The sequence below is a fragment of the Aethina tumida genome, chromosome 8, assembly GCF_024364675.1.
Source record: "Aethina tumida isolate Nest 87 chromosome 8, icAetTumi1.1, whole genome shotgun sequence".
Taxonomy (NCBI): Eukaryota; Metazoa; Arthropoda; class Insecta; order Coleoptera; family Nitidulidae; genus Aethina; species Aethina tumida.
In genome coordinates, this window is record NC_065442.1 from 6,859,781 (window position 1) to 6,881,069 (window position 21,289).

The following is a 21,289-nucleotide window of genomic DNA, read 5'->3' on the forward strand; positions in this document are numbered from 1 at the left end:
ATTAAAATTTTTAAATTTTAAAATTTAAAATTTAAATTATTAAATTTTTAAAATTTAGTATTTAAATTTTTATATTTTAAAATTTAAAATTTTAATAATTAAATTTTAAAAATTTAGTATTTAAATTTTTTAATTTTAAAATCTAAAGTTTTAATAATTAAATTTTTAAAATTTAGTATTTAAATTTTTAAATTTTAAAATTTAAATTTTTAAATTTTAAAATTTAAAATTTTAATAATTAAATTTTAAAAATTTAGTATTTAAATTTTTTAATTTTAAAATCTAAAGTTTTAATAATTAAATTTTTAAAATTTAGTATTTAAATTTTTAAATATTAAAATTTAAAATTTTAATATTTAAATTTTTAAAATTTAGTATATAAATTTTTAAATTTTAAAATTTGAAATTTTAATAATTAAATTTTTAAAATTTAGTATTTAAATTTTTAAATTTTAAAATTTAAATTTTTAAATTTTAAAATTTAAAATTTTAATAATTATATTTTTAAAATTTAGTATTTAAATTTTTAAATTTTAAAATTTAAATTTTTAAATTTTAAAATTTAAAATTTTAATAATTAAATTTTAAAAATTTAGTATTTAAATTTTTTAATTTTAAAATCTAAAGTTTTAATAATTAAATTATTAAAATTTAGTATTTAAATATTTAAATATTAAAATTTAAAATTTTAATATTTAAATTTTTTAAATTTTGTATATAAATTTTTAAATTTTAAAATTTGAAATTTTAATAATTAAATTTTTAAAATTTAGTATTTAAATTTGTAAATTTTAAAATTTGAAATTTTAATAATTAAATTTTTTAAATTTAGTATTTAAATTTTTAAATTTTAAAATTTAAATTTTTAAATTTTAAAATTTAAAATTTTAATAATTAAATTTTAAAAATTTAGTATTTAAATTTTTTAATTTTAAAATCTAAAGTTTTAATAATTAAATTATTAAAATTTAGTATTTAAATATTTAAATATTAAAATTTAAAATTTTAATATTTAAATTTTTTAAATTTTGTATATAAATTTTTAAATTTTAAAATTTGAAATTTTAATAATTAAATTTTTAAAATTTAGTATTTAAATTTGTAAATTTTAAAATTTGAAATTTTAATAATTAAATTTTTAAAATTTAGTATTTAAATTTGTAAATTTTAAAATTTGAAATTTTAATAATTAAATTTTTTAAATTTAGTATTTAAATTTTTAAATTTTAAAATTTAAATTTTTAAATTTTAAAATTTAAAATTTTAATAATTAAATTTTAAAAATTTAGTATTTAAATTTTTTAATTTTAAAATCTAAAGTTTTAATAATTAAATTTTTAAAATTTAGTATTTAAATTTTTAAATATTAAAATTTAAAATTTTTATATTTAAATTTTTAAAATTTAGTATATAAATTTTTAAATTTTAAAATTTGAAATTTTAATAATTAAATTTTTAAAATTTAGTATTTAAATTTTTAAATTTTAAAATTTAAATTTTTAAATTTTAAAATTTAAAATTTTAATAATTATATTTTTAAAATTTAGTATTTAAATTTTTAAATTTTAAAATTTAAATTTTTAAATTTTAAAATTTAAAATTTTGATAATTAAATTTTAAAAATTTAGTATTTAAATTTTTTAATTTTAAAATCTAAAGTTTTAATAATTAAATTATTAAAATTTAGTATTTAAATATTTAAATATTAAAATTTAAAATTTTAATATTTAAATTTTTTAAATTTTGTATATAAATTTTTAAATTTTAAAATTTGAAATTTTAATAATTAAATTTTTAAAATTTAGTATTTAAATTTGTAAATTTTAAAATTTGAAATTTTAATAATTAAATTTTTTAAATTTAGTATTTAAATTTTTAAATTTTAAAATTTAAATTTTTAAATTTTAAAATTTAAAATTTTAATAATTAAATTTTAAAAATTTAGTATTTAAATTTTTAAATTTTTAATTTTTAAAATTAAAATTTTTAAATTTTAAAATTTAAAATTTTAATTATTAAATTTTTAAAATTTAGTATTTAAATTTTTATATTTTAAAATTTAAAGTTTTAATAATTAATTTTATAAAATTTAGTATTTAAATTTTTAAATTTTAAAATATAAAATATTAATAATTAAATTTTTAAAATTTAGTATTAAAATTTTTTAATTTTAAAATTTAAAGTTTTAATAATTAAATTTTTAAAATTTAGTATTTAAATTTTTAAATTTTAAAATTTAAAATTTTAATAATTTAAATTTTTAGTTTTAGTGATTAAATTTTTAAAATTTAGTATTTAAATTTTTAAATTTTAAAATTTGAAATTTTAATAATTAAATTTTTAAAATTTAGTATTTAAATTTTTAAATTTTATAATTTGAAATTTTAATAATTAAATTTTTTAAATTTAGTATTTAAATTTTTAAATTTTAAAATTTAAATTTTTAAATTTTAAAATTTAAAATTTTAATAATTAAATTTTAAAAATTTAGTATTTAAATTTTTTAATTTTAAAATCTAAAATTTTAATAATTAAATTTTTAAAATTTAGTATTTAAATTTTTAAATTTTAAAATTTAAATTTTTAAATTTTAAAATTTAAAATTTTAATAATTAAATTTTAAAAATTTAGTATTTAAATTTTTTAATTTTAAAATCTAAAGTTTTAATAATTAAATTTTTAAAATTTAGTATTTAAATTTTTAAATATTAAAATTTAAAATTTTAATATTTAAATTTTTAAAATTTAGTATATAAATTTTTAAATTTTAAAATTTGAAATTTTAATAATTAAATTTTTAAAATTTAGTATTTAAATTTTTAAATTTTAAAATTTAAATTTTTAAATTTTAAAATTTAAAATTTTAATAATTATATTTTTAAAATTTAGTATTTAAATTTTTAAATTTTAAAATTTAAATTTTTAAATTTTAAAATTTAAAATTTTAATAATTAAATTTTAAAAATTTAGTATTTAAATTTTTTAATTTTAAAATCTAAAGTTTTAATAATTAAATTATTAAAATTTAGTATTTAAATATTTAAATATTAAAATTTAAAATTTTAATATTTAAATTTTTTAAATTTTGTATATAAATTTTTAAATTTTAAAATTTGAAATTTTAATAATTAAATTTTTAAAATTTAGTATTTAAATTTGTAAATTTTAAAATTTGAAATTTTAATAATTAAATTTTTTAAATTTAGTATTTAAATTTTTAAATTTTAAAATTTAAATTTTTAAATTTTAAAATTTAAAATTTTAATAATTAAATTTTAAAAATTTAGTATTTAAATTTTTTAATTTTAAAATCTAAAGTTTTAATAATTAAATTATTAAAATTTAGTATTTAAATATTTAAATATTAAAATTTAAAATTTTAATATTTAAATTTTTTAAATTTTGTATATAAATTTTTAAATTTTAAAATTTGAAATTTTAATAATTAAATTTTTAAAATTTAGTATTTAAATTTGTAAATTTTAAAATTTGAAATTTTAATAATTAAATTTTTAAAATTTAGTATTTAAATTTGTAAATTTTAAAATTTGAAATTTTAATAATTAAATTTTTTAAATTTAGTATTTAAATTTTTAAATTTTAAAATTTAAATTTTTAAATTTTAAAATTTAAAATTTTAATAATTAAATTTTAAAAATTTAGTATTTAAATTTTTTAATTTTAAAATCTAAAGTCTTAATAATTAAATTTTTAAAATTTAGTATTTAAATTTTTAAATATTAAAATTTAAAATTTTAATATTTAAATTTTTAAAATTTAGTATATAAATTTTTAAATTTTAAAATTTGAAATTTTAATAATTAAATTTTTAAAATTTAGTATTTAAATTTTTAAATTTTAAAATTTAAATTTTTAAATTTTAAAATTTAAAATTTTAATAATTATATTTTTAAAATTTAGTATTTAAATTTTTAAATTTTAAAATTTAAATTTTTAAATTTTAAAATTTAAAATTTTAATAATTAAATTTTAAAAATTTAGTATTTAAATTTTTTAATTTTAAAATCTAAAGTTTTAATAATTAAATTATTAAAATTTAGTATTTAAATATTTAAATATTAAAATTTAAAATTTTAATATTTAAATTTTTTAAATTTTGTATATAAATTTTTAAATTTTAAAATTTGAAATTTTAATAATTAAATTTTTAAAATTTAGTATTTAAATTTGTAAATTTTAAAATTTGAAATTTTAATAATTAAATTTTTTAAATTTAGTATTTAAATTTTTAAATTTTAAAATTTAAATTTTTAAATTTTAAAATTTAAAATTTTAATAATTAAATTTTAAAAATTTAGTATTTAAATTTTTAAATTTTTAATTTTTAAAATTAAAATTTTTAAATTTTAAAATTTAAAATTTTAATTATTAAATTTTTAAAATTTAGTTTTTAAATTTTTATATTTTAAAATTTAAAGTTTTAATAATTAATTTTATAAAATTTAGTATTTAAATTTTTAAATTTTAAAATATAAAATTTTAATAATTAAATTTTTAAAATTTAGTATTAAAATTTTTTAATTTTAAAATTTAAAGTTTTAATAATTAAATTTTTAAAATTTAGTATTTAAATTTTTAAATTTTAAAATTTAAAATTTTAATAATTTAAATTTTTAGTTTTAGTGATTAAATTTTTAAAATTTAGTATTTAAATTTTTAAATATTAAAATTTAAAATTTTAATAATTAAATTTTTAAAATTTAGTATTTAAATTTTTAAATTTTAAAATTTGAAATTTTAATAATTAAATTTTTAAAATTTAGTATTTAAATTTTTAAATTTTAAAATTTGAAATTTTAATAATTAAATTTTTTAAATTTAGTATTTAAATTTTTAAATTTTAAAATTTAAATTTTTAAATTTTAAAATTTAAAATTTTAATAATTAAATTTTAAAAATTTAGTATTTAAATTTTTTAATTTTAAAATCTAAAGTTTTAATAATTAAATTTTTAAAATTTAGTATTTAAATTTTTAAATTTTAAAATTTAAATTTTAAATAAATAAAATTTTAATAATTAAATTTTAAAAATTTAGTATTTAAATTTTTTAATTTTAAAATCTAAAGTTTTAATAATTAAATTTTTAAAATTTAGTATTTAAATTTTTAAACATTAAAATTTAAAATTTTAATATTTAAATTTTTAAAATTTAGTATATAAATTTTTAAATTTTAAAATTTGAAATTTTAATAATTAAATTTTTAAAATTTAGTATTTAAATTTTTAAATTTTAAAATTTGAAATTTTAATAATTAAATTTTTTAAATTTAGTATTTAAATTTTTAAATTTTAAAATTTAAATTTTTAAATTTTAAAATTTAAAATTTTAATAATTAAATTTTAAAAATTTAGTATTTAAATTTTTTAATTTTAAAATCTAAAGTTTTAATAATTAAATTATTAAAATTTAGTATTTAAATATTTAAATATTAAAATTTAAAATTTTAATATTTAAATTTTTTAAATTTTGTATATAAATTTTTAAATTTTAAAATTTGAAATTTTAATAATTAAATTTTTAAAATTTAGTATTTAAATTTGTAAATTTTAAAATTTGAAATTTTAATAATTAAATTTTTTAAATTTAGTATTTAAATTTTTAAATTTTAAAATTTAAATTTTTAAATTTTAAAATTTAAAATTTTAATAATTAAATTTTAAAAATTTAGTATTTAAATTTTTAAATTTTTAATTTTTAAAATTAAAATTTTTAAATTTTAAAATTTAAAATTTTAATTATTAAATTTTTAAAATTTAGTATTTAAATTTTTATATTTTAAAATTTAAAGTTTTAATAATTAATTTTATAAAATTTAGTATTTAAATTTTTAAATTTTAAAATATAAAATTTTAATAATTAAATTTTTAAAATTTAGTATTAAAATTTTTTAATTTTAAAATTTAAAGTTTTAATAATTAAATTTTTAAAATTTAGTATTTAAATTTTTAAATTTTAAAATTTAAAATTTTAATAATTTAAATTTTTAGTTTTAGTGATTAAATTTTTAAAATTTAGTATTTAAATTTTTAAATATTAAAATTTAAAATTTTAATAATTAAATTTTTAAAATTTAGTATTTAAATTTTTAAATTTTAAAATTTGAAATTTTAATAATTAAATTTTTAAAATTTAGTATTTAAATTTTTAAATTTTAAAATTTGAAATTTTAATAATTAAATTTTTTAAATTTAGTATTTAAATTTTTAAATTTTAAAATTTAAATTTTTAAATTTTAAAATTTAAAATTTTAATAATTAAATTTTAAAAATTTAGTATTTAAATTTTTTAATTTTAAAATCTAAAGTTTTAATAATTAAATTTTTAAAATTTAGTATTTAAATTTTTAAATTTTAAAATTTAAATTTTTAAATTTTAAAATTTAAAATTTTAATAATTAAATTTTAAAAATTTAGTATTTAAATTTTTTAATTTTAAAATCTAAAGTTTTAATAATTAAATTTTTAAAATTTAGTATTTAAATTTTTAAATATTAAAATTTAAAATTTTAATATTTAAATTTTTAAAATTTAGTATATAAATTTTTAAATTATAAAATTTGAAATTTTAATAATTAAATTTTTAAAATTTAGTATTTAAATTTTTAAATTTTAAAATTTGAAATTTTAATAATTAAATTTTTTAAATTTAGTATTTAAATTTTTAAATTTTAAAATTTAAATTTTTAAATTTTAAAATTTAAAATTTTAATAATTATATTTTTAAAATTTAGTATTTAAATTTTTAAATTTTAAAATTTAAAGTTTTAATAATTAAATTTTTAAAATTTAGTATTTAAATTTTTAAATTTTAAAATTTAAATTTTTAAATTTTAAAATTTGAAATTTTAATAATTAAATTTTTAAAATTTAGTATTTAAATTTTTAAATTTTAAAATTTAAAATTTTAATAATTAAATTTTTAAAATATTGTACATAAATTTTTAAATTTTAAAATTTGAAATTTTAATAATTAAATTTCTAAAATTTTGTATTTAATTTTTAAATTTATATTTTTAAATTTTAAAATTTGAAATTGTAATAATTAAATTTTTAAAATTTAGTATTTAAATTTTTAAATTTTTAATTTTTATAATTAAAATTTTTAAATTTTAAAATTTAAAATGTTAATAATTAAATTTTTAAAATTTAGTATTTAAATTTTTTAATTTTAAAATTTAAAGTTTTAATAATTAAATTTTTAAAATTTAGTATACAAATTTTTAAATTTTAAAATTTAAAGTTTTAATAATAAAATTTTTAAAATTTGGTATTTAAATTTTTAATTCTTAAAATTTAAATTTTTAAATTTTAAAATTTAAAATTTTAATAATTAAATTTTTAAAATTTAGTATTTAAATTTTTTAATTTTAAAATTTAAAGTTTTAGTAATTAAATTTTTAAAATTTAGTATTTAAATTTTTAAATTTTAAAATTTGAAATTTTAATAATTAAATTTTTTAAATTTAGTATTTAAATTTTTAAATTTTAAAATTTAAATTTTTAAATTTTAAAATTTAAAATTTTAATAATTAAATTTTAAAAATTTAGTATTTAAATTTTTTAATTTTAAAATCTAAAGTTTTAATAATTAAATTTTTAAAATTTAGTATTTAAATTTTTAAATATTAAAATTTAAAATTTTAATATTTAAATTTTTAAAATTTAGTATATAAATTTTTAAATTTTAAAATTTGAAATTTTAATAATTAAATTTTTAAAATTTAGTATTTAAATTTTTAAATTTTAAAATTTGAAATTTTAATAATTAAATTTTTTAAATTTAGTATTTAAATTTTTAAATTTTAAAATTTGAAATTTTAATAATTAAATTTTTAAAATTTAGTATTTAAATTTTTAAATTTTAAAATTTAAATTTTTAAATTTTAAAATTTAAAATTTTAATAATTATATTTTTAAAATTTAGTATTTAAATTTTTAAATTTTAAAATTTAAAGTTTTAATAATTAAATTTTTAAAATTTAGTATTTAAATTTCTAAATTTTAAAATTTAAATTTTTAAATTTTAAAATTTGAAATTTTAATAATTAAATTTTTAAAATTTAGTATTTAAATTTTTAAATTTTAAAATTTAAAATTTTAATAATTAAATTTTTAAAATTTTGTACATAAATTTTTAAATTTTAAAATTTGAAATTTTAATAATTAAATTTCTAAAATTTTGTATTTAAATTTTTAAATTTATATTTTTAAATTTTAAAATTTGAAATTGTAATAATTAAATTTTTAAAATTTAGTATTAAAAATTTTTAAATTTTTAATTTTTATAATTAAAATTTTTAAATTTTAAAATTTAAAATGTTAATAATTAAATTTTTAAAATTTAGTATTTAAATTTTTTAATTTTAAAATTTAAAGTTTTAATAATTAAATTTTTAAAATTTAGTATATAAATTTTTAAATTTTAAAATTTAAAGTTTTAATAATAAAATTTTTAAAATTTGGTATTTAAATTTTTAATTCTTAAAATTTAAATTTTTAAATTTTAAAATTTAAATTTTTAAATTTTAAAATTTAAAATTTTAATAATTATATTTTTAAAATTTAGTATTTAAATTTTTAAATTTTAAAATTTAAATTTTTAAATTTTAAAATTTAAAATTTTAATAATTAAATTTTAAAAATTTAGTATTTAAATTTTTTAATTTTAAAATCTAAAGTTTTAATAATTAAATTATTAAAATTTAGTATTTAAATATTTAAATATTAAAATTTAAAATTTTAATATTTAAATTTTTTAAATTTTGTATATAAATTTTTAAATTTTAAAATTTGAAATTTTAATAATTAAATTTTTAAAATTTAGTATTTAAATTTGTAAATTTTAAAATTTGAAATTTTAATAATTAAATTTTTTAAATTTAGTATTTAAATTTTTAAATTTTAAAATTTAAATTTTTAAATTTTAAAATTTAAAATTTTAATAATTAAATTTTAAAAATTGAGTATTTAAATTTTTAAATTTTTAATTTTTAAAATTAAAATTTTTAAATTTTAAAATTTAAAATTTTAATTATTAAATTTTTAAAATTTAGTATTTAAATTTTTATATTTTAAAATTTAAAGTTTTAATAATTAATTTTATAAAATTTAGTATTTAAATTTTTAAATTTTAAAATATAAAATTTTAATAATTAAATTTTTAAAATTTAGTATTAAAATTTTTTAATTTTAAAATTTAAAGTTTTAATAATTAAATTTTTAAAATTTAGTATTTAAATTTTTAAATTTTAAAATTTAAAATTTTAATAATTTAAATTTTTAGTTTTAGTGATTAAATTTTTAAAATTTAGTATTTAAATTTTTAAATATTAAAATTTAAAATTTTAATAATTAAATTTTTAAAATTTAGTATTTAAATTTTTAAATTTTAAAATTTGAAATTTTAATAATTAAATTTTTAAAATTTAGTATTTAAATTTTTAAATTTTAAAATTTGAAATTTTAATAATTAAATTTTTTAAATTTAGTATTTAAATTTTTAAATTTTAAAATTTAAATTTTTAAATTTTAAAATTTAAAATTTTAATAATTAAATTTTAAAAATTTAGTATTTAAATTTTTTAATTTTAAAATCTAAAGTTTTAATAATTAAATTTTTAAAATTTAGTATTTAAATTTTTAAATTTTAAAATTTAAATTTTTAAATTTTAAAATTTAAAATTTTAATAATTAAATTTTAAAAATTTAGTATTTAAATTTTTTAATTTTAAAATCTAAAGTTTTAATAATTAAATTTTTAAAATTTAGTATTTAAATTTTTAAATATTAAAATTTAAAATTTTAATATTTAAATTTTTAAAATTTAGTATATAAATTTTTAAATTTTAAAATTTGAAATTTTAATAATTAAATTTTTAAAATTTAGTATTTAAATTTTTAAATTTTAAAATTTGAAATTTTAATAATTAAATTTTTTAAATTTAGTATTTAAATTTTTAAATTTTAAAATTTAAATTTTTAAATTTTAAAATTTAAAATTTTAATAATTATATTTTTAAAATTTAGTATTTAAATTTTTAAATTTTAAAATTTAAAGTTTTAATAATTAAATTTTTAAAATTTAGTATTTAAATTTTTAAATTTTAAAATTTAAATTTTTAAATTTTAAAATTTGAAATTTTAATAATTAAATTTTTAAAATTTAGTATTTAAATTTTTAAATTTTAAAATTTAAAATTTTAATAATTAAATTTTTAAAATTTTGTACATAAATTTTTAAATTTTAAAATTTGAAATTTTAATAATTAAATTTCTAAAATTTTGTATTTAATTTTTAAATTTATATTTTTAAATTTTAAAATTTGAAATTGTAATAATTAAATTTTTAAAATTTAGTATTTAAATTTTTAAATTTTTAATTTTTATAATTAAAATTTTTAAATTTTAAAATTTAAAATGTTAATAATTAAATTTTTAAACTTTAGTATTTAAATTTTTTAATTTTAAAATTTAAAGTTTTAATAATTAAATTTTTAAAATTTAGTATACAAATTTTTAAATTTTAAAATTTAAAGTTTTAATAATAAAATTTTTAAAATTTGGTATTTAAATTTTTAATTCTTAAAATTTAAATTTTTAAATTTTAAAATTTAAAATTTTAATAATTAAATTTTTAAAATTTAGTATTTAAATTTTTTAATTTTAAAATTTAAAGTTTTAGTAATTAAATTTTTAAAATTTAGTATTTAAATTTTTAAATTTTAAAATTTGAAATTTTAATAATTAAATTTTTTAAATTTAGTATTTAAATTTTTAAATTTTAAAATTTAAATTTTTAAATTTTAAAATTTAAAATTTTAATAATTAAATTTTAAAAATTTAGTATTTAAATTTTTTAATTTTAAAATCTAAAGTTTTAATAATTAAATTTTTAAAATTTAGTATTTAAATTTTTAAATATTAAAATTTAAAATTTTAATATTTAAATTTTTAAAATTTAGTATATAAATTTTTAAATTTTAAAATTTGAAATTTTAATAATTAAATTTTTAAAATTTAGTATTTAAATTTTTAAATTTTAAAATTTGAAATTTTAATAATTAAATTTTTTAAATTTAGTATTTAAATTTTTAAATTTTAAAATTTGAAATTTTAATAATTAAATTTTTAAAATTTAGTATTTAAATTTTTAAATTTTAAAATTTAAATTTTTAAATTTTAAAATTTAAAATTTTAATAATTATATTTTTAAAATTTAGTATTTAAATTTTTAAATTTTAAAATTTAAAGTTTTAATAATTAAATTTTTAAAATTTAGTATTTAAATTTTTAAATTTTAAAATTTAAAATTTTAATAATTAAATTTTTAAAATTTTGTACATAAATTTTTAAATTTTAAAATTTGAAATTTTAATAATTAAATTTCTAAAATTTTGTATTTAAATTTTTAAATTTATATTTTTAAATTTTAAAATTTGAAATTGTAATAATTAAATTTTTAAAATTTAGTATTAAAAATTTTTAAATTTTTAATTTTTATAATTAAAATTTTTAAATTTTAAAATTTAAAATGTTAATAATTAAATTTTTAAAATTTAGTATTTAAATTTTTTAATTTTAAAATTTAAAGTTTTAATAATTAAATTTTTAAAATTTAGTATATAAATTTTTAAATTTTAAAATTTAAAGTTTTAATAATAAAATTTTTAAAATTTGGTATTTAAATTTTTAATTCTTAAAATTTAAATTTTTAAATTTTAAAATTTAAAATTTTAATAATTAAATTTTTAAAATTTTAATAATTAAATTTTTAAAATTTAGTATTTAACTTTTTTAATTTTAAAATTTAAAGTTTTAGTAATTAAATTTTTAAAATTTTGTATTTAAATTTTTAAATATTAAAATTTAAAATTTTAATAATTAAATTTTTAAAATTTAGTATATAAATTTTTAAATTTTAAAATTTGAAATTTTAATAATTAAATTTTTAAAATTTAGTATTTAAATTTTTAAATTTTAAAATTTGAAATTTTAATAATTAAATTTTTTAAATTTAGTATTCAAATTTTTAAATTTTAAAATTTAAATTTTTAAATTTTAAAATTTAAAATTTTAATAATTAAATTTTAAAAATTTGGTATTTAAATTTTTTAATTTTAAAATCTAAACTTTTAATAATTAAATTTTTAAAATTTAGTATTTAAATTTTTAAATATTAAAATTTAAAATTTTAATATTTAAATTTTTAAAATTTAGTATATAAATTTTTAAATTTTAAAATTTGAAATTTTAATAATTAAATTTTTAAAATTTAGTATTTAAATTTTTAAATTTTAAAATTTGAAATTTTAATAATTAAATTTTTTAAATTTAGTATTTAAATTTTTAAATTTTAAAATTTAAATTTTTTAAATTTAAAATCAAAAGTTTTAATAATTAAATTTTTAAAATTTAGTATTTAAATTTTTAAATTTTAAAATTTAAATTTTTAAATTTTAAAATTTAAACTTTTAAGTTTTAAAATTTAAAATTTTAATAATTAAATTTTAAAAATTTAGTATTTAAATTTTTTAATTTTAAAATCTAAAGTTTTAATAATTAAATTTTAAAAATTTAGTTTTTAAATTTTTTAATTTTAAAATCTAAAGTTTTAATAATTAAATTTTTAAAATTTAGTATTTAAATTTTTAAATATTAAAATTTAAAATTTAAATATTTAAATTTTTAAAATTTAGTATATAAATTTTTAAATTTTAAAATTTGAAATTTTAATAATTAAATTTTTAAAATTTAGTATTTAAATTTTTAAATTTTAAAATTTAAAATTTTATTAATTAAATATTTAAAATTTAGTATTTAAATTTTTAAATTTTAAAATTTAAAGTTTTAATAATTAAATTTTTAAAATTTAGTATTTAAATTTTTTAATTTTAAAATTTAAAGTTTTAATAATTAAATTTTTAAAATTTAGTATTTAAATTTTTAAATTTTAAATTTAAAGTTTTAATAATTAAATTTTTAAAATTTTGTACATAAATTTTTAAATTTTAAAATTTGAAATTTTAATAATTAAATTTTTAAAATTTTGTATTTAAATTTTTAAATTTATATTTTTAAATTTTAAAATTTGAAATTGTAATAATTAAATTTTTAAAATTTAGTATTTAAATTTTTAAATTTTTAATTTTTATAATTAAAATTTTTAAATTTTAAAATTTAAAATGTTAATAATTAAATTTTTAAAATTTAGTATTTAAATTTTTTAATTTTAAAATTTAAAGTTTTAATAATTAAATTTTTAAAGTTTAGTATATAAATTTTTAAATTTTAAATTTTGAAATTTTAATAATTAAATTTTTAAAATTTAGTATTTAAATTTTTAAATTTAAATTTTTAAATTATTAAATTTGAAATTTTAATAATTAAATTTTTAAAATTTAGTATTTAAATTTTTAAATTTAAATTTTTAAATTATTAAATTTGAAATTTTAATAATTAAATTTTTAAAATTTAGTATTTAAATTTTTAAATTATAAAATTTAAAATTTTAATAATAAAATTTTTAAAATTTGGTATTTAAATTTTTAATTCTTAAAATTTAAATTTTTAAATTTTAAAATTTAAAATGTTAATAATTAAATTTTTAAAATTTAGTATTTAAATTTTTTAATTTTAAAATTTAAAGTTTTAGTAATTAAATTTTTAAAATTTAGTATTTAAATTTTTAAATTTTAAAATTTGAAATTTTAATAATTAAATTTTTTAAATTTAGTATTTAAATTTTTAAATTTTAAAATTTAAATTTTTAAATTTTAAAATTTAAAATTTTAATAATTAAATTTTAAAAATTTAGTATTTAAATTTTTTAATTTTAAAATCTAAAGTTTTAATAATTAAATTTTTAAAATTTAGTATTTAAATTTTTAAATATTAAAATTTAAAATTTTAATATTTAAATTTTTAAAATTTAGTATATAAATTTTTAAATTTTAAAATTTGAAATTTTAATAATTAAATTTTTAAAATTTAGTATTTAAATTTTTAAATTTTAAAATTTGAAATTTTAATAATTAAATTTTTTAAATTTAGTATTTAAATTTTTAAATTTTAAAATTTGAAATTTTAATAATTAAATTTTTAAAATTTAGTATTTAAATTTTTAAATTTTAAAATTTAAATTTTTAAATTTTAAAATTTAAAATTTTAATAATTATATTTTTAAAATTTAGTATTTAAATTTTTAAATTTTAAAATTTAAAGTTTTAATAATTTAAATTTTTAGTTTTAGTGATTAAATTTTTAAAATTTAGTATTTAAATTTTTAAATATTAAAATTTAAAATTTTAATAATTAAATTTTTAAAATTTAGTATTTAAATTTTTAAATTTTAAAATTTGAAATTTTAATAATTAAATTTTTAAAATTTAGTATTTAAATTTTTAAATATTAAAATTTAAAATTTTAATATTTAAATTTTTAAAATTTAGTATATAAATTTTTAAATTTTAAAATTTGAAATTTTAATAATTAAATTTTTAAAATTTAGTATTTAAATTTTTAAATTTTAAAATTTGAAATTTTAATAATTAAATTTTTTAAATTTAGTATTTAAATTTTTAAATTTTAAAATTTAAATTTTTTAAATTTAAAATCAAAAGTTTTAATAATTAAATTTTTAAAATTTAGTATTTAAATTTTTAAATTTTAAAATTTAAATTTTTAAATTTTAAAATTTAAATTTTTAAGTTTTAAAATTTAAAATTTTAATAATTAAATTTTAAAAATTTAGTATTTAAATTTTTTAATTTTAAAATCTAAAGTTTTAATAATTAAATTTTAAAAATTTAGTTTTTAAATTTTTTAATTTTAAAATCTAAAGTTTTAATAATTAAATTTTTAAAATTTAGTATTTAAATTTTTAAATATTAAAATTTAAAATTTAAATATTTAAATTTTTAAAATTTAGTATATAAATTTTTAAATTTTAAAATTTGAAATTTTAATAATTAAATTTTTAAAATTTAGTATTTAAATTTTTAAATTTTAAAATTTAAAATTTTATTAATTAAATATTTAAAATTTAGTATTTAAATTTTTAAATTTTAAAATTTAAAGTTTTAATAATTAAATTTTTAAAATTTAGTATTTAAATTTTTTAATTTTAAAATTTAAAGTTTTAATAATTAAATTTTTAAAATTTAGTATTTAAATTTTTAAATTTTAAATTTAAAGTTTTAATAATTAAATTTTTAAAATTTTGTACATAAATTTTTAAATTTTAAAATTTGAAATTTTAATAATTAAATTTTTAAAATTTTGTATTTAAATTTTTAAATTTATATTTTTAAATTTTAAAATTTGAAATTGTAATAATTAAATTTTTAAAATTTAGTATTTAAATTTTTAAATTTTTAATTTTTATAATTAAAATTTTTAAATTTTAAAATTTAAAATGTTAATAATTAAATTTTTAAAATTTAGTATTTAAATTTTTTAATTTTAAAATTTAAAGTTTTAATAATTAAATTTTTAAAGTTTAGTATATAAATTTTTAAATTTTAAATTTTGAAATTTTAATAATTAAATTTTTAAAATTTAGTATTTAAATTTTTAAATTTAAATTTTTAAATTATTAAATTTGAAATTTTAATAATTAAATTTTTAAAATTTAGTATTTAAATTTTTAAATTTAAATTTTTAAATTATTAAATTTGAAATTTTAATAATTAAATTTTTAAAATTTAGTATTTAAATTTTTAAATTATAAAATTTAAAATTTTAATAATAAAATTTTTAAAATTTGGTATTTAAATTTTTAATTCTTAAAATTTAAATTTTTAAATTTTAAAATTTAAAATGTTAATAATTAAATTTTTAAAATTTAGTATTTAAATTTTTTAATTTTAAAATTTAAAGTTTTAGTAATTAAATTTTTAAAATTTAGTATTTAAATTTTTAAATTTTAAAATTTGAAATTTTAATAATTAAATTTTTTAAATTTAGTATTTAAATTTTTAAATTTTAAAATTTAAATTTTTAAATTTTAAAATTTAAAATTTTAATAATTAAATTTTAAAAATTTAGTATTTAAATTTTTTAATTTTAAAATCTAAAGTTTTAATAATTAAATTTTTAAAATTTAGTATTTAAATTTTTAAATATTAAAATTTAAAATTTTAATATTTAAATTTTTAAAATTTAGTATATAAATTTTTAAATTTTAAAATTTGAAATTTTAATAATTAAATTTTTAAAATTTAGTATTTAAATTTTTAAATTTTAAAATTTGAAATTTTAATAATTAAATTTTTTAAATTTAGTATTTAAATTTTTAAATTTTAAAATTTGAAATTTTAATAATTAAATTTTTAAAATTTAGTATTTAAATTTTTAAATTTTAAAATTTAAATTTTTAAATTTTAAAATTTAAAATTTTAATAATTATATTTTTAAAATTTAGTATTTAAATTTTTAAATTTTAAAATTTAAAGTTTTAATAATTAAATTTTTAAAATTTAGTATTTAAATTTCTAAATTTTAAAATTTAAATTTTTAAATTTTAAAATTTGAAATTTTAATAATTAAATTTTTAAAATTTAGTATTTAAATTTTTAAATTTTAAAATTTAAAATTTTAATAATTAAATTTTTAAAATTTTGTACATAAATTTTTAAATTTTAAAATTTGAAATTTTAATAATTAAATTTCTAAAATTTTGTATTTAAATTTTTAAATTTATATTTTTAAATTTTAAAATTTGAAATTGTAATAATTAAATTTTTAAAATTTAGTATTAAAAATTTTTAAATTTTTAATTTTTATAATTAAAATTTTTAAATTTTAAAACTTAAAATGTTAATAATTAAATTTTTAAAATTTAGTATTTAAATTTTTTAATTTTAAAATTTAAAGTTTTAATAATTAAATTTTTAAAATTTAGTATATAAATTTTTAAATTTTAAAATTTAAAGTTTTAATAATAAAATTTTTAAAATTTGGTATTTAAATTTTTAATTCTTAAAATTTAAATTTTTAAATTTTAAAATTTAAATTTTTAAATTTTAAAATTTAAAATTTTAATAATTATATTTTTAAAATTTAGTATTTAAATTTTTAAATTTTAAAATTTAAATTTTTAAATTTTAAAATTTAAAATTTTAATAATTAAATTTTAAAAATTTAGTATTTAAATTTTTTAATTTTAAAATCTAAAGTTTTAATAATTAAATTATTAAAATTTAGTATTTAAATATTTAAATATTAAAATTTAAAATTTTAATATTTAAATTTTTTAAATTTTGTATATAAATTTTTAAATTTTAAAATTTGAAATTTTATTAATTAAATTTTTAAAATTTAGTATTTAAATTTTTAAATTTTAAAATTTGAAATTTTAATAATTAAATTTTTTAAATTTAGTATTTAAATTTTTAAATTTTAAAATTTAAATTTTTAAATTTTAAAATTTAAAATTTTAATAATTATATTTTTAAAATTTAGTATTTAAATTTTTAAATTTTAAAATTTAAAGTTTTAATAATTAAATTTTTAAAATTTAGTATTTAAATTTTTAAATTTTAAAATTTAAATTTTTAAATTTTAAAATTTGAAATTTTAATAATTAAATTTTTAAAATTTAGTATTTAAATTTTTAAATTTTAAAATTTAAAATTTTAATAATTAAATTTTTAAAATTTTGTACATAAATTTTTAAATTTTAAAATTTGAAATTTTTAATAATTAAATTTCTAAAATTTTGTATTTAATTTTTAAATTTATATTTTTAAATTTTAAAATTTGAAATTGTAATAATTAAATTTTTAAAATTTAGTATTTAAATTTTTAAATTTTTAATTTTTATAATTAAAATTTTTAAATTTTAAAATTTAAAATGTTAATAATTAAATTTTTAAACTTTAGTATTTAAATTTTTTAATTTTAAAATTTAAAGTTTTAATAATTAAATTTTTAAAATTTAGTATACAAATTTTTAAATTTTAAAATTTAAAGTTTTAATAATAAAATTTTTAAAATTTGGTATTTAAATTTTTAATTCTTAAAATTTAAATTTTTAAATTTTAAAATTTAAAATTTTAATAATTAAATTTTTAAAATTTAGTATTTAAATTTTTTAATTTTAAAATTTAAAGTTTTAGTAATTAAAATTTTTAAAATTTAGTATTTAAATTTTTAAATTTTAAAATTTGAAATTTTAATAATTAAATTTTTTAAATTTTAGTATTTAAAATTTTAAATTTTAAAATTTAAATTTTTAAATTTTAAAATTTAAAATTTTAATAATTAAATTTTAAAAATTTAGTATTTAAATTTTTTAATTTTAAAATCTAAAGTTTTAATAATTAAATTTTAAAATTTAGTATTTAAATTTTTAAATATTAAAATTTAAAATTTTAATATTTAAATTTTTAAAATTTAGTATATAAATTTTTAAATTTTAAAATTTGAAATTTTAATAATTAAATTTTTAAAATTTAGTATTTAAATTTTTAAATTTTAAAATTTAAAATTTTAATAATTTAAATTTTTAGTTTTAGTGATTAAATTTTTAAAATTTAGTATTTAAATTTTTAAATATTAAAATTTAAAATTTTAATAATTAAATTTTTAAAATTTAGTATTTAAATTTTTAAATTTTAAAATTTGAAATTTTAATAATTAAATTTTTAAAATTTAGTATTTAAATTTTTAAATTTTAAAATTTGAAATTTTAATAATTAAATTTTTTAAATTTAGTATTTAAATTTTTAAATTTTAAAATTTAAATTTTTAAATTTTAAAATTTAAAATTTTAATAATTAAATTTTAAAAATTTAGTATTTAAATTTTTTAATTTTAAAATCTAAAGTTTTAATAATTAAATTTTTAAAATTTAGTATTTAAATTTTTAAATTTTAAAATTTAAATTTTTAAATTTTAAAATTTAAAATTTTAATAATTAAATTTTAAAAATTTAGTATTTAAATTTTTTAATTTTAAAATCTAAAGTTTTAATAATTAAATTTTTAAAATTTAGTATTTAAATTTTTAAATATTAAAATTTAAAATTTTAATATTTAAATTTTTAAAATTTAGTATATAAATTTTTAAATTTTAAAATTTGAAATTTTAATAATTAAATTTTTAAAATTTAGTATTTAAATTTTTAAATTTTAAAATTTGAAATTTTAATAATTAAATTTTTTAAATTTAGTATTTAAATTTTTAAATTTTAAAATTTAAATTTTTAAATTTTAAAATTTAAAATTTTAATAATTATATTTTTAAAATTTAGTATTTAAATTTTTAAATTTTAAAATTTAAAGTTTTAATAATTAAATTTTTAAAATTTAGTATTTAAATTTTTAAATTTTAAAATTTAAATTTTTAAATTTTAAAATTTGAAATTTTAATAATTAAATTTTTAAAATTTAGTATTTAAATTTTTAAATTTTAAAATTTAAAATTTTAATAATTAAATTTTTAAAATTTTGTACATAAATTTTTAAATTTTAAAATTTGAAATTTTAATAATTAAATTTCTAAAATTTTGTATTTAATTTTTAAATTTATATTTTTAAATTTTAAAATTTGAAATTGTAATAATTAAATTTTTAAAATTTAGTATTTAAATTTTTAAATTTTTAATTTTTATAATTAAAATTTTTAAATTTTAAAATTTAAAATGTTAATAATTAAATTTTTAAACTTTAGTATTTAAATTTTTTAATTTTAAAATTTAAAGTTTTAATAATTAAATTTTTAAAATTTAGTATACAAATTTTTAAATTTTAAAATTTAAAGTTTTAATAATAAAATTTTTAAAATTTGGTATTTAAATTTTTAATTCTTAAAATTTAAATTTTTAAATTTTAAAATTTAAAATTTTAATAATTAAATTTTTAAAATTTAGTATTTAAATTTTTTAATTTTAAAATTTAAAGTTTTAGTAATTAAATTTTTAAAATTTAGTATTTAAATTTTTAAATTTTAAAATTTGAAATTTTAATAATTAAATTTTTTAAATTTAGTATTTAAATTTTTAAATTTTAAAATTTAAATTTTTAAATTTTAAAATTTAAAATTTTAATAATTAAATTTTAAAAATTTAGTATTTAAATTTTTTAATTTTAAAATCTAAAGTTTTAATAATTAAATTTTTAAAATTTAGTATTTAAATTTTTAAATATTAAAATTTAAAATTTTAATATTTAAATTTTTAAAATTTAGTATATAAATTTTTAAATTTTAAAATTTGAAATTTTAATAATTAAATTTTTAAAATTTAGTATTTAAATTTTTAAATTTTAAAATTTGAAATTTTAATAATTAAATTTTTTAAATTTAGTATTTAAATTTTTAAATTTTAAAATTTGAAATTTTAATAATTAAATTTTTAAAATTTAGTATTTAAATTTTTAAATTTTAAAATTTAAATTTTTAAATTTTAAAATTTAAAATTTTAATAATTATATTTTTAAAATTTAGTATTTAAATTTTTAAATTTTAAAATTTAAAGTTTTAATAATTAAATTTTTAAAATTTAGTATTTAAATTTTTAAATTTTAAAATTTAAAATTTTAATAATTAAATTTTTAAAATTTTGTACATAAATTTTTAAATTTTAAAATTTGAAATTTTAATAATTAAATTTCTAAAATTTTGTATTTAAATTTTTAAATTTATATTTTTAAATTTTAAAATTTGAAATTGTAATAATTAAATTTTTAAAATTTAGTATTAAAAATTTTTAAATTTTTAATTTTTATAATTAAAATTTTTAAATTTTAAAATTTAAAATGTTAATAATTAAATTTTTAAAATTTAGTATTTAAATTTTTTAATTTTAAAATTTAAAGTTTTAATAATTAAATTTTTAAAATTTAGTATATAAATTTTTAAATTTTAAAATTTAAAGTTTTAATAATAAAATTTTTAAAATTTGGTATTTAAATTTTTAATTCTTAAAATTTAAATTTTTAAATTTTAAAATTTAAAATTTTAATAATTAAATTTTTAAAATTTTAATAATTAAATTTTTAAAATTTAGTATTTAACTTTTTTAATTTTAAAATTTAAAGTTTTAGTAATTAAATTTTTAAAATTTTGTATTTAAATTTTTAAATATTAAAATTTAAAATTTTAATAATTAAATTTTTAAAATTTAGTATATAAATTTTTAAATTTTAAAATTTGAAATTTTAATAATTAAATTTTTAAAATTTAGTATTTAAATTTTTAAATTTTAAAATTTGAAATTTTAATAATTAAATTTTTTAAATTTAGTATTCAAATTTTTAAATTTTAAAA